At 31.3% G+C, this 15254-nt stretch overlaps 1 long non-coding RNA gene across 9 annotated transcripts in view; it reads left to right on the plus strand.

Moving 5' to 3' along the window:
• Positions 1 to 12861, plus strand: part of LOC143233799 (uncharacterized) — a 35484-nt gene extending 22623 nt beyond the window's left edge. For 6 of the 9 annotated variants that reach the window (XR_013018384.1, XR_013018470.1, XR_013018483.1 and 3 more), the window contains 3 exons: positions 154 to 445; positions 898 to 1180; positions 4622 to 5941. This is a non-coding gene — a long non-coding RNA (uncharacterized LOC143233799). Of the gene's footprint in view, positions 1 to 153; positions 446 to 897; positions 1181 to 4621; positions 5942 to 11113 lie in introns of those variants that run through there. The other 3 variants (XR_013018365.1, XR_013018347.1, XR_013018515.1) reach the window with 3 other exon arrangements.
• The last annotated feature ends 2393 nt before the right edge of the window (positions 12862 to 15254 follow it).

Below are 15254 nucleotides of genomic sequence, written 5' to 3' on the forward strand. Positions count from 1 at the left end.
ATATTACAAATTTTTATGATGTTTTACTTTTAAAAATTTGTAATTTATTTGAAAAACCTTTATCTACATTCCAAAATGTGTTTTCAATGAATTTAATTTGGTAAAAATTTTTTATTTTTTCTATTGTATTGATTTCCATTACCTTTCTTATAGGTAGAAAATATAAGTGTTCCGTTTGCCTAGCAGAATATGCTTTTGCATCTGGTTTGTACAGACACAAGTTTATATAAGCACGAAGGTGCTCCTAGAAGAGCTTGTTTACTGTGTGGAAAGTCCTTTCTTCGTCCTGACCACTTGTCAACTCACTTGAAGACAACTCACTATTCATACATGTATAAGGCTAAATCAAAATAATTTCCCACTTGCAGAGCCAAAAAACAAAAAATGTCTTTTTGATTGTGGTTAATGAACTCAGATCCAGGGCGTCTAGAAACCATGCTAACAAGTATCAATTTTTTTTTTTAAATAACTGTAACATACGAAGAATACTTGTTCTTATAATTCCTTTTTTCTTTCTTTTTTTGCACATGAAATCATGTTAAAAGTGTGTTAAAAAATAAAAACAGATTTAGCTTTAAAATTACAAAAATTATCTAATATATGTATTGTATGTTTGAAAATAAAAATGTTTCTAAAAATGCTTGTAGCCTGCTTATAGCATATACTCTATGAAATAGACATGTAACACTTATCAACTGTTTAAGTTAACAGTTTTTGGCAATTACTAAAAAGTTGTAAAGCCTGTTTTGTAACTGAAATTAAAAAACAACTAAGAAGTGTTTTAATCAAGTACACTTATTAATGAGTACTTCAGAAAACCAAGTAATAACCATTAGTTCTTAATCCTGTCTGTTTTATGTGGTTTATTTGCATATTTTGTTTCTCTCTTTGTCATAGGAGGGAAATATCGGTGCTCAATTTGCCAAGCAGAATTTGCTTTTACATCGGGTTTGAATCGACACAAGCGTTATAAGCATGATGGAGCTCCACGGAAAATTTGTGTGCTGTGTGGGAAATCTTATCGTCGGCCTGATGATTTATTATACCACATGAGGACAGTTCATCCATCTTATATCTCTTCATTGGCCAAAAAATGATCACATTAAAGATCTTGCAAAGACTTCAATGTCTTATGACATTCTAATTATTAACTATGCGAGATCTATGACCAGATTTTGTGGTAATTTTTATGTGTTTTTGACGTCTGACTCAGATTTTCCTGAGAATCACTGACTGCTGTTCTTTAACTAGAATGACTCATCTAAAATTATGATTCTAATATATATATGTAAAAATGGCTGGTTTGGGTCAAGAAAATATTTTTATGCAGAGGAGCTGTTTTTACACGCATATTTTTCTCTACAAATGGGTTTTCTCGTCATCGCTGATTATGATTCTAATATATTCTTCAGTATTTTAACCAAAAATGTAAAAATTATTGAGGTTACTATTATTTTCAAATGTCATGAAATAAAATATTTGTGAGCAATAAGAGTACAGTAAACTATAGGAAGCATCTTTTAGTCTGAAATGTTTCCTCCTTATTTCACCAGCTTTGGAGTATTATTTAAGTCACTGTAACCACCATAATTTTAACAATATGGAAACTGATTACAATATTTGTGATATATAATGATAATTAGATACCCAAATATTAGATTAGAAAACTAGTTTACTTTTAAATGTCTTTATTCATGCAGAATCAACAGTTTGATAAAAGTTTTAAAAAATGACCTGTACACTTCAGATAAATATATTTTTATTTAAACCAACAAGCTTTTGAAGCTTCTTTAGAGTTAATGTTCTTAACTATTTGATATTAGAATATTCTGATATTAAACAGTGATATACATGTTCAGAATCAACAATAATTACAATGAAATTATAGTATGAAAGTAAATGAATAATTTTCTTGTCTAGAAAAAAAAATTTAAATTTACTTTAAAGTAAATCAATTTGTGTGTTACGTATTGGACTGAGGTTTGACACCTAATAATGTCTTCATGCATACTTAATAATAAATTAAAATAATATTGTTATTAATTGGAAGTAGTAGTTATACATTAATTTCTTCATGTGGTGAATGAAAAACAAACATTGGCAGTTGATTTGAGACATTGTTTTGAATGTTAAGTAGACAGTTATAATTTTCATTTGCATATTAGATACTATTTGTTTAGTGTATAAAATATTAGTATTTTGATAAACCTTTGATAAGATAGAGAATTTACTTATAAAGATGTGTATAACCTGTTAATGGTGATTTTGTCAAGTGCAATGTACATTTCAGTATTACTTGGGTACAAATAGTTTGGGTGGCGACTTAAATATCTGTCATGAAGTGTGTTGATTCATACACTTTATTGTGGTACCATCTGTGGTTCTGTAAAAGGGATGCACAGTCCAGATTTCAGTTGGAATAGTGTTTGTTCTAATAAGAACTCGCTGAGTTCTGAGTAAAGCCTTAAGTTTCTGGTTGAAATTGATTGAGTAAACATATCATAAAGTTGACAGAGTATGTGAGTTTTCCACATTTTAGCAGAATTACATGCTTTATTTTTAAAATATTGATTCTGAAATTCATCAGAAAAGAATTTTCAGATTTCAAATTTACATCCTTGAGAAGACAAATCTAAACTTTATATTGTGTGTGAGGGAATTTACTCATGGTGGTTGTGAAGTTAAGTACATAACTTATAGACTGTGTGAGGAGATTCATCCATAGAAAAACTGTTATGAAGTTAAGAACATAACTTATAGACTGTGTGAGGAGACTCATTTATGGAACAACTATTACAAAATAAGCACATTACCTCCCAAGTTCAAAAAAGCAGAAAATGTGCCTATAATTGTTAGAAGTTGAAAGTTATTTTGTTAGATGTGGTTTTAAATATTTGTTAATGTAATTGTATTTAAACGTTAATTTTCAGAACATAAATGTTTTAGAGTGAGTAATAGAGCACGCTTATGTATGAATCTTATGCTTCAATATAAAACTTGAATTGTAGGAATGGAGCAGATAATGTGAAAATGCATTGATAAAACTACATTACAAAATTATTGTTGTAATTAGAATACTTCTGTAATATATGAAGTTTAAATCATTTCAGTAAAATAAAGTTATTCTGGAATATACATTTAAAAATTCATTTCACAATGGAAGTGTATAATTTGTTTTTAAAGTATATTTTTAGGAAGAATAAACCCATATAAGTTTTTATAGCTGTTCCAAATCAAAAAATGGTGTGTGAAAATGAAAGAAATTTGAACAACTTTTATATCCAGTTAATGTAAAGTTAAATGTAGCTATTTAAAGTGTTTATTTTCACCTTCTTATATGTACTTTTAAATACCAGATGTTTGTACTGGTTGTTCTGTTTGAAATATTGTTATTTGTAAGTGCTTATGCTTTATTTGATCTTAAATACTTGAATATTTCAACCAAAATTTCTTGATTTTAAAGAAATACAGTGTTTCTTACTCTAATAAAAATTTATTAGAAAGTAAAATGTTTTGAAAAAGTACAGTTTTTAGAGTAAAAAATTTATATATATTTTTAATTTCCACATAAATAAGCTTTAAATTATTTTTATATGATGTGGAAAACGACTAGATGTTGACACTTTATATTGACAACATGTTAAATATGTTAATAAATGTGAAGAACAAGTCAAGTGTGGGTTTTGTAACATTATTAATACAATGTTATAAATTTATGCTTGTATTCACAATCTTCTAGCCTGTTTTAAAAGAAAGTTGAAAAAGAAAATTATTATAAACTTTGTGTTGAGAGGATTCATTGTGAGAAATTTGTTTCTACCTAATTAAAAATATTCACAAAAATAAGTGAAGAAATGGTGTACACTGTTTTCGAGCAACCTGTTATGTAGCCACATTTGGTGAAGAAACACATGAAATGTGTACTAATCTCAGCCTTAATTTTCTTTGGATGTTACCTGTTCCAGTCTCGTGATTCTCCAGTAGGATTGTATTATCTCGTGTTTAATATCTTATTATAATTTGTCTGTGTCCAGTACTGAGTAAGGACTAGGTCAGTTCATGAATTTTGTGGTTATGTAAAAATCATTTGATTTTGGAGAATGATTGAAGTTTTATGTTTAACTTAATTGTGACAAGAATATTTCCACTAATTAATTATTTAATTAATTGTTTTTATTCAATGTGGGAACCATTAGACATATTGTTTTTAATAGAAAATTTTCATGACTTAACATGGAAACATATTTTAGAAATTTTATTTTAACAGAATTGTAACTGATGCTTACAAAAGTAAACACAAAAGTACAGTTCATGATCACTATGTGCATCTTGTTACTCAAGAAATTCAGTTTTACATGTAAAGTGGAACATCAATTACTATAATCCAAGGCATGTAATAGCAGTTTATGTGGATGCTTGAACAGTCACTTTTTCTCTTCTATAATTTTAGTCTGTTGTGAAAGAAGAGTGTAATTCATGTCTTCTTTGTTGTCACTTGAGGTTTGTAAAGGAAACCCAAAGGGTAACTCAGATAGCTACAGTTGTAAATCTAACAAATTTTAGGTACTATGAGTAATAAAAGTTCTGATTAAAAAATGTTGTAGTATTTTTGATTTTGCAGGGAAAAAGTTTCAGTGTAAGGAATGTCTGGCCGTGTTCACAATGTCCCAGGCTTTGAGCAGACATAGACGTTTCAAGCATAAGAACAAGCTGACCTACGCCTGTGGATTGTGTGAAAAGTCTTTCAGTCGACCAGACGTAGTGACCAAACACAGGAGGGATAAACATGACATGTCCAATCAATCTGACCAGCCAAGTTTCTTCTGGCCAGTATTTTATCCGTAAATGGCAAGGAATTGTTGGCTGAGATGCCTCAAGTATATGAAATTAGATTTTAAGCGTGTGTGTGGTATAGTTATCTCAGATTTGGACTGGATGTCAGGGTGATGCTTTCTTTAAGAAATACACACAGTACAAGTAATGTCTTGTGAAAAGTTTCTTTTACTATAAACCTTTCTCTGCAAGAAAATGCCTGACAGGATTATGATGTTTGATAAGTTCACTGTGATTTGTACTAGAAACATTTTACATATGGTATCAGTTCATTTATAGTTGTCTAATGTTTTAACAGTTAAGTTTAATGTTCATAATATTAAAGAGTGAGGTAAGTGTAACAGTAGAATCTTGTCTTGGGGTTTGTTGATGTAATATTACAGTGAAGCAACCTGTGTTTTACATGGCTAAATGGAATTTTGAAGTAAAAGAACCTTAATGATTGAAAAGATGTAGTATTGGACAAAAAGCCTTGTCAGTGCTGGATATTGTGTGTTTCACATATTATTATGCATTCTGTTTTGTTTACTCTCTTGTTAGTAATTACCATATACCTTACCCATATACCATATACCTTACAGTCGATGTGTGTACAATATATTTTGTTGTGTAAAAACAGAATACAACATTTTTGAAGTGAACCTGTATGTGAATTAATGTGCTAACAAACTTGTTCCAAACTAGTTTAATTGTAAGAATGATTATTAGTCATATTAGCATGTCCAAACATGAATATGCCAGTATGAAGACTTCAGCTTCTCTTCATAAAGTACTTTCCTATCGCAAGGTGGAAAATAATTTGTAAGAATAATGTTTGTTTATATGCAATCATTTAGAGTGTAAATTAACAAACACACAAATACTAAAACTTGTACAATGTTTGTAAGCCATTGTAAAATGACATGTTTATATAAAACTCAAAATGGTCATAAGCCATAATTTAAATTTTGTTGGCTGATTTTATTTATTGTTTTTGCATCAGGAGTACATTAATGTAGTCAAACTTAATTTAGCAGTTAATTTTAAAGTCAGAAAGAACTTACTAGGTTGAAACAGTTTTTGGGGCTTTTTCATATTTGTAGGTTTATTTATAATTATTTAAAAACCTTTAAAATTACAGTGTACCACATTTTTCAATATTCATGAATTTGATTGTTTAGAGATAACTTGTCATCAAGTCATTTGAGATACTAGTTAATATACATTCTTTGGAGTTTGAAAACATAACTTGAGTTGGGATGTTTATATTATTAATGCTGTTGGTTTAATAGCTTAATAATCAAACATGAACCAGGAGCTTCAAATAACCTTCAGTTAATATAACCTTTAGTGGTTGAGGTGGGGATAACAGGTTATTATGTGCATATGAGATTCTTGGAACAAAAATTAGTGTTAACAGTAGTTTAGGATATGTTACAACATAAACAGTGTAGTCAGTGGTAGTTTTCACTTAAACATTACAATAGTATTTAAAGTTATTTATTTGATACACTTCCCTATAAATATTTTGCAACTTTATTTGGTAATCACAGTATCTCAGTGTTAGCATTTTTAACTTCCATCCAACATTTATAACAGGTAAGTCTTAAGTGAAAAGTTTTCAAGTGTTACAGCATGTTCCTCAGTTTAACTGAATTGTATAAAGTATACTTATGTGATGGGTTTGATCAATAGGTATTTATTAGAGTAGTATATAAATAGTAATGAATCTGACAGTCATAAGAATCTATGTAGAATACTTGAAGTGCTGAGTACATATATCACTTTTATATGAATTCTTACATTTGTTGCTTATCTGTAGTTAACTGTACAAGTTGAACAATGTTAAAGTCAGTTGATTGTCTTACTAAAATAGTTAAAAGAAAAGGAAGTGGGTTAACTGATTGATAATTTCAGTTTGTTATATGATAGAAACCAGAGGTTGTAATCCCAAGTTTTGTTTTGAATTCTGGGACTTCAGGATTCTAGTGGTTCAAATCCCTATATTCCAGCTGGGTCCCTAAACCTTTTATATATTTACATTCTTGTTGTTTTTTAATCAAAAGTAATTAAATTACCTGCATTCATAATCTAGTTTGAATAATTAAAACTTAACATAAACATAGAAACTTGGTGAAACTGAACATTGACAGGAATAACTTTAGTAAATTACAAAACTATGACATATAAGAATTATGAAGTGGTTTTATTGATGGAAACGTATCACAGAAAATGTCTGTCTTTTTCAGTTGAAATGTATAGTACATTTTCCAAAATAAAAGCTCTTTGTTATGTTTATAAGTCATTGTTTGTCACTTTACTATAACATTAGTACAATGTGCTTCCATACACAAGTATGAATAACTAGTGTTAAAAATGCTACTTTATGAATGCTTGAATTGGATTTCTTTTGCATTTGCTTCTGTCCTCTGCTGGTACAGTAGTAAGTCTATGGATTTACAATGCTAAAATCAGGGGTTCAGTTCCTTTTGGTGGACTCGCAGATAGCTCAATGTGGCTTTACTATAAAAAACACACACACATATTTGCTTCTGTATTACCACCATTCAGCAAGAGTTATTCATAGTGTAAGTAACTAAAGGTACATTTCAACAGTAAGTAAGTAAAGGTACATTTCTACAAACTTTTAATTGTTTAAAAATCTGTTTAAATGTGGGAGTATTAACAAAATGATTTTTAACCCTTTTGGCACTGAATAAAAATTGTAATGTTTGGCATGGTGCTAAATATATATGTTTGACACTTCAGCTAATTATGGTATCAGTACTAAAAGCATGATATCTTGGCAATAACTCAAAAGTCCCTGGAACGTTCAGTGATTGTACCTAATACTATATGTGTTAAATTCAATACATCAGAATAACAGGAATAAAGGAAGACACCCTAATACACAATGAAGAAGTGCCATGTAAAGCACAATAATTTATTATAAATTGTATACAGCAGCCCGTCAATAGTCTTTGTGGTTATGATATATCTCATGGCATGGTAAAAAGCACATGGGGAGATTGCACTGTTTGCAGAAATAATTAGTCTGCTTTCTTTTCCATCCAGCTGTGTATCTATTGCTGCAAACAGTACAATCAGGTTTGTGTTTTTTGTCTTCATATTGTCCAATACCATGTCTTTCCACCAAGCACTGACCTTTATCAGTACTTGGTCTTCCTTTTCGTTTGGCTTTGCTGACATGTCCCTCCAGCAGATGTTGAATAATCTGATCTCTGAATAGTCATGGAGATACCGGCTTTTCACCGTTGCTCTTGCAGTCTGCACAATATGTTATATATCTGTTAACAAGAACTAGACTTGGTCAGTCAGTTTATGCAATAAGATATATGACCCTAACTACACCATGTCCTTACCTAAAGGGGGGGGGGCAGATTCCAGGCCACGAATGTCTTCCTTATCACTCTCATCCGTTACAAGTAAGCTTTCATTATCACCTGGCTCAAACTCTTTGTCACTCTCTTTATCGTTACAAATAATATCGATTACTTCTTTAGTGGTATAAGCTTTTCCTTTTGGCATTGTAACAACATCGCAAGTATCAACAGAATATGCAAGGAAGGCGCCTTCTAAAAAAATAAACAGTATGATCTAAACAGGCTAGAAAACAAAGAAATCACGTGACCTCCAGTTTAAATACCTGCTGGGAATCCCAAGTAAACAATGAATACACGTGGTTCTAGCCTCAAGTGGGTCTACAGGCCTGTGTGATTATGATAATTAGCCACGAGGGTCTGTTGTTTACATCTTGTTGATGAAGATCACCTGCTGTGCTGAACCTTCAAGTCGACTGCGGTCCCCAACTGCGCCAAAGGGTTAAGCAGTTTGCTTAAAGAACACAAATCTCTGAATTATGTTGTTAGAACTGTGTGAACTTTATGGTATAAACTATTGTTTAAAGTATTGACTTTGTCTTGAAACAGTTTTGAAAAATTGACAACCTAAAAATTTATAGGTATACTAAATGAATATATAAACCTTTTTAAAAGTCAAATTAGATAATGTTTTGTAAGTTTGTACAAATGTTCATGAATTTTGGTTATTGCCTCTTTAGAGAGAGAAAAACAGTATCAGTGAAACACCTCTAGAGTAGAAAGGATTGATACAGTAATAAAGTTCTCTGGGATTCTTTTCTATAAATTCTAGAATTTGGGAGCCAATATAGGTTCCCTGGGTCTGGATGTTTGGGACTACAGCCCCTAATAAAAACTTAATTATTTTAACAAAGCTTTCTTGTGATAAATAAGTGAATAATAATAGTTTAGCAAACTAGTTATAAGAAAGAAATGTATTGATGATGAAACATACCACATGTTTTGAAGGAACCTTAGACTTTTTACAGACATACCAGTGTTCTGTTGAAACATGTAGTCTGTTCCACCATCAATAAAATTGTTCCTTATGCTTACACATTGTTTGCCAGTCAGTTATTATATTATCGTAATGAACTTTCGTACTTATGTGTGATAATTGTAACAGTTTTGTATGGATGGGAAGTAAACAGAATGTTTCTTGAAAATTTGTTTTCAATTTTGTTGGTTTGGAAATGATAGGAACTTATTTTGTATGTTTCTATTTTTGTAATTTATCTTTTGAAGTATGTTATATACCTTAGGTTTATTAAGATATATACTCATGTAGTATTTCTGATCTTTGTTTTTAAATTTCCACTTAGTCTGTTGGTTTAATAAGTAAACATGGAAGAAACATTATTTTAAAGAAATGTAACTAATATATACATGTGTGATGCTGTACATATATAATATACAACATTTGAGAAGTTTTAAATTGGCTTAAAATTTTGTCCAGAGGTTTTAACATGCAAATTTCACCTTCAAACTAAATTCATAACTTAGTTGAAATTTGTAAACAATCCTAACTTACAGAAAGTATGTTTCCTTCTTACATTGTTTTTATTTTAGACTATAACTTAGCTGTCTAGTTTGATATCATCATTATTAGTTTCAATGAAAACTATTGTTGAAGTTCAAGCTTTAAAAACAGATTTTATTCACCAACTAAAACTGTATGTGCTGAAGTAGAATATTTAAAGTAACAACTTTAGTCAGTCAAATTCATTGATATATAATTGACAGTATCAGTTATATTCTGTGTGGTACAATGACCTTGTAATGTTTCTCCACACTGTCATTATAAAATAAAATAAAGGTTGTAATCAAAGTTTGTTATTAAGTAATTCATCAGGCTGTCTCATATCATTGCAGTTGTTAAGACCGTTATAATTGTGTAATCAAAGTTTGTTATTAAGTAATTCATCAGGCTGTCTCATATCATTGCAGTTGTTAAGACCGTTATAGTTGTGTAATCAAAGTTTGTTATTAAGTAATTCATCAGGCTGTCTCATATCATTGCAGTTGTTAAGACTGTTATAATTGTGTAATCAAAGTTTGTTATTAAGTAATTCATCAGGCTGTCTCATATCATTGCAGTTGTTAAGACTTATAGTTGTGTAATCAAAGTGTTATTAAGTAATTCATCAGGCTGTCTCATATCATTGCAGTTGTTAAGACCGTTATAGTTGTGTAATCAAAGTTTGTTATTAAGTAATTCATCAGGCTGTCTCATATCATTGCAGTTGTTAAGACCGTTATAGTTGCATATTGATAAAGCTACTGTAAAAATGTATATTTCCTACTTCTAAAAGTCATTTTTTGCTATTTTAATGTGGCATACCTATATATTTATCAAAGCATATAACACACAAAAAAGAAAGTGTGTTTACTAGTTCAGTGTATATATAGATCATTTCTCTAGATACTTATATGTTCAATCAGTAGAAATTATTATTTTTGCTATTTGTTTATTACATATTCATGAATATACAGGGAAATTGAAAGAATCAGTAAAAGTTTCAAACCTGGTCACTAGGTTTGGATACATGCTTTTCAAACAGATGGTATAAATACAGTTGTTGAGTGAAGTTTTGATCTTTATTTGATTTAATTTGTGGCTTTACATTTGGTTATCAGTAACATACTGGTATTCAATATTTATTTTATTGAAAGTTAACCTTTTTCCTTGTTAACTGAAAAACAATTTGAAGATTGATTAATTCTTTTAATATTTAACGTTTTTTTTTTGTCTCATGTATTACTTGTTCATATTTTGTAAAAGAAAAATGTTAATTGTGTAGGGTATTACATGTTTAAATTACAACTTTAATGTTAAACATTATTATTGAAATGTTAATTTTAAGTATTTATACAGTTAGTTTTCAAGTAAACTGCTGAACTCGTTTTTCTAAAACTATTAGGTAAACTTACATGTGACATATGCCAAGCAGTGTTTGCTCACACATCAGGATTAAGCCGACATCGACGCTTCAAACACAGTTCAAGGAAGAGCTTACGTTGTCCGAAGTTGTGGACAGGTTTACCAGCGCACAGGAAGCCTTATCAATCACCGCAGAGTGGCTCATGGCCATGATATACCTGAATCTATTCTAAGTCTGGCATATGGTCAGGAACTAAATGGAGAATAACTTGATTTAACCTCTGACCAATTGACCTGTGTGATAAGTTCATACTACAACAACTTAACTTCTGATTGAAACCAGAAAACTGATGCTTTTATATTATTATACTTTAGTTTCTCAAGTTAGGTGTTAATTACTACAAACTAAAGTTCTTGTGATGTAAAAGTGGACAGCAGCTAATCCATAGTATGATTTCCTAACCTAATCAAGAACTGAGGAATGTTTAATGAAAACTATGACACTTTAATTGTTGGTCTAGAACAGGAAAATGTTGAAAGCAAAATATGACACTTCAACCTCTGATGTAGAATGATTAAACAACCTATGAAACTTAACTTTTGATTTAGTACTGTGATTTTAAAACTCTGACTGAAATATATGTTCTGGTATTGGAATGTTACTAATGAAATTATGCTTTTGATACAGAAATGAACAGCAGTAGTGATTACAAAATATTAACTGTCTACATAATGGATAATTTTAACCATTAGAATGGGTAACAGTGAAAATTAGCTCAAATTAAAATAGTCTTAAAACCTTAAACTAAAAAAAAAACAATAATATGTATGACAATACAAAAACATTAATCATAGTGTGATATTAAGAATGATTTTTTTTACTAGTACCAAATCAGTGATAGTAAAAAAAACAAAAAAACTCAACTTCTTTTGTTGGCACAAACTTATGAAGCATAGTAACAAAGATTTTAGACTGGACAGAAGTGTTGTAAGAAACTAAAAATTATTTTTATATAGTTTGAAAAAACTACTCATAATAAGAAGTTAATATTGACTAAAAAATAAATATACTCTGGGGTATCTGAATTTTGTTCCCTGTAAATTTGTTGAAAACAAATTGAAAGAGAAATTAAAGAACAAATAAATTTATTAGAAGAAATAACAGGAACACAAAGTGTCATTAATTTATTATCTGATGGTTGCAGGTTTAAGTCCCAGTCACACCACACATGCTCACCCTTTCAGCCATGGGGATATTATAATGTTATGGTCAATGTCACTATTCATTGGTAAAAGAGTAGCCCAAGAGTTGGTGGTGGGTAGTGATGACTAGCTGCCTTCTAGTCTTACACCACTAAATTAGGGATGGCTAGTGCAGATAGTCCTCGTGTAGCTTTGCACAAAATTCAAAACAAATAAACAAAGGAACAATGTAATATCACTCAGTATTGAATTATGTTTCTTGTTAAAGTTATAACTAACATTCTTTGGTAATGTACAAATGTATTGAAAGAATGTACCCAGTACCCGAATGTGTTAATAGACTAAGTAACTTGAAGTTGTGTTTTGCTGCATTGGTCACGTGTTGTTATGAATCTTGGTGTTATATGCAAAATATGTAAAGTATCTTATTTATATATAGGTCTTAAAATCACCACTTGTTTTACCATTTTTCTAGTTATGGAATTTGATGTATTCATACACCTTTTTTGCACATGTGCCAAAATTATTTACTTGGTGTATTTTTTATAGGTTTGAGAGCAATAAATATGCACATTGACAGATGATTGTTCTGTGTTCTGTAGTATATTATTAAATGAACTGCAGTCCATACTGATTTAATATTTGAATCTCATGACTACAGTAGATACAAGGAAGTGAGTTCTTATATCCTCAGAATGAATTATTATATTGGATTTAAACACTGATGATTTGAGTGTATGACTCACTATAGCCACTGTTCTTACACACTAGCCAAGTGGCATCCAAACCTTTATATGGCATTCTCCCCTTCTGAGCAGGTATTTTGTTGGCCCCCACCCTTTCAACAGACAGTAATGTTATCACATGTATATCAAACAATATAAAGACAGTAACGTTATCACATGTATATCAAACAATAACTTTCAATTATCATTATCATGTGTCATTAGATATAATTTTAGTGAATTCAAAACAGTCAGAAGAGACTAAAATGAAATTCAGGGCATTATTCATAATATTAACTAATGACACAATAAAATGACAAAGTATAATTGTATTTCGTCATTGAGATTATATATCCTCACTCATAATACTCACTGTACACTAATTGATATATTATGAAAAGATAATGTACCTGAAAACAGCATTACCTTTCTAAACTGTGGTCATTTCTCGTTGGATGTAGCTATCAGACAGGTCCAGTATTTTCTATCCTAGCATACCATGTTCATCTGACTCCTGCTTACAACAATATATTGTACCTGCATCTCCTTCTGACTCCTGTTTACAACAATATATTGTACCTGCATCTCCTTCTGACTTCGCTAGCTTACAACAATATATTGTACCTGCATCTCCTTCTGACTCCTGCTTACAATATATTGCACCTGCATCTCCTTCTGACTCCTGCTTACAACAATATATTGTACCTGCATCTCCTTCTGACTCCTGCTTACAATATATTGTACCTGCATCTCCTTTTGACTCCTGCTTACAATATATTGTACCTGCATCTCCTTCTGACTCCTGCTTACAACACTATATTGTACCTACATCTCTCCTTCTGACTCCTGCTTACAACACTATATTGTACCTGCATCTCCTTCTGACTCCTGCTTACACTATATTGTACCTGCATCTCCTTCTGACTCCTGCATACACTATATTGTACCTGTATCTCCTGACTCCTGCTTACAACAATATATTGTACCTGCATCTCCTTCTGACTCTGCTACATACACTATATTGTACCTGCATCTCCTGACTCCTGCTACAACAATATATTGTACCTGCATCTCCTTCTGACTCCTGCTTACAACAATATATTGTACCTTCATCTCCTTCTGACTCCTGCTTACAACAATATATTGTACCTGCATCTCCTTCTGACTCCTGCTACAACAATATATTGTACCTGCATCTCCTTCTGACTCCTGCCTACAACAATATATTGTACCTGCATCTCCTTCTGACTCCTGCATACAAACAATATATTGTACCTGCATCTCCTTCTGACTCTGCTTACAACAATATATTGTACCTGCATCTCCTTCTGACTCCTGCTTACAATATATTGCACCTGCATCTCCTTCTGACTCCTGCTTACAATATATTGTACCTGCATCTCCTTTTGACTCCTGCTTACAAATAAATATATTGTACCTGCATCTCCTTCTGACTCCTGCTTACAACACTATATTGTACCTGCATCTCCTTCTGACTCCTGCTTACAATATTGTACCTGTATCTCCTGACTCTCTGCTTACAATATATTGTACCTGCATCTCCTTCTGACTCCTGCTTACAACAATATATTGTACCTGCACTCTCCTGACTCCTGCTTACACTATATTGTACCTGCATCTCCTTCTGACTCCTGCTTACAACAATATATTGTACCTGCATCTCCTGACTCCTGCTTACACTATATTGTACCTGCATCTCCTTCTGACTCCTGCTTACAATAATATATTGTACCTTCATCTCCTTCTGACTCCTGCTTACAACAATATATTGTACCTGCATTCCTTCTGACTCCTGCTTACAACAATATATTGTACCTGCATCTCCTGACTCCTGCTTACACTATATTGTACCTGCATCTGTCTTTCTGACTCCTGCTTACATTATATTGTACCTGCATCTCCTTCTGACTCCTGCTTACACTATATTGTACCTGTATCCCCTGACTCCTGCTTACAACAATATATTGTACCTGCATCTCCTTCTGGCTCCTGCTTACGCTATATTGTACCTGCATCTTCTTCTGACTCCTGCTTACAACAATATATTGTACCTGCATCTCCTTCTGACTCCTGCTTACAACAATATATTGTACCTGCATCTCTTCTGACTCCTGCTTACAACAGTATATTGTACCTGCATCTCCTTCTGACTCCTGCTTACAATATATTGTACCTGTATCTCCTGACTCCTGCTTACAACATATATTGTACCTGCATCTCCTTCTGACTCCT

This window comes from Tachypleus tridentatus, chromosome 1, assembly GCF_004210375.1.
Source record: "Tachypleus tridentatus isolate NWPU-2018 chromosome 1, ASM421037v1, whole genome shotgun sequence".
Classification (NCBI taxonomy): Eukaryota; Metazoa; Arthropoda; class Merostomata; order Xiphosura; family Limulidae; genus Tachypleus; species Tachypleus tridentatus.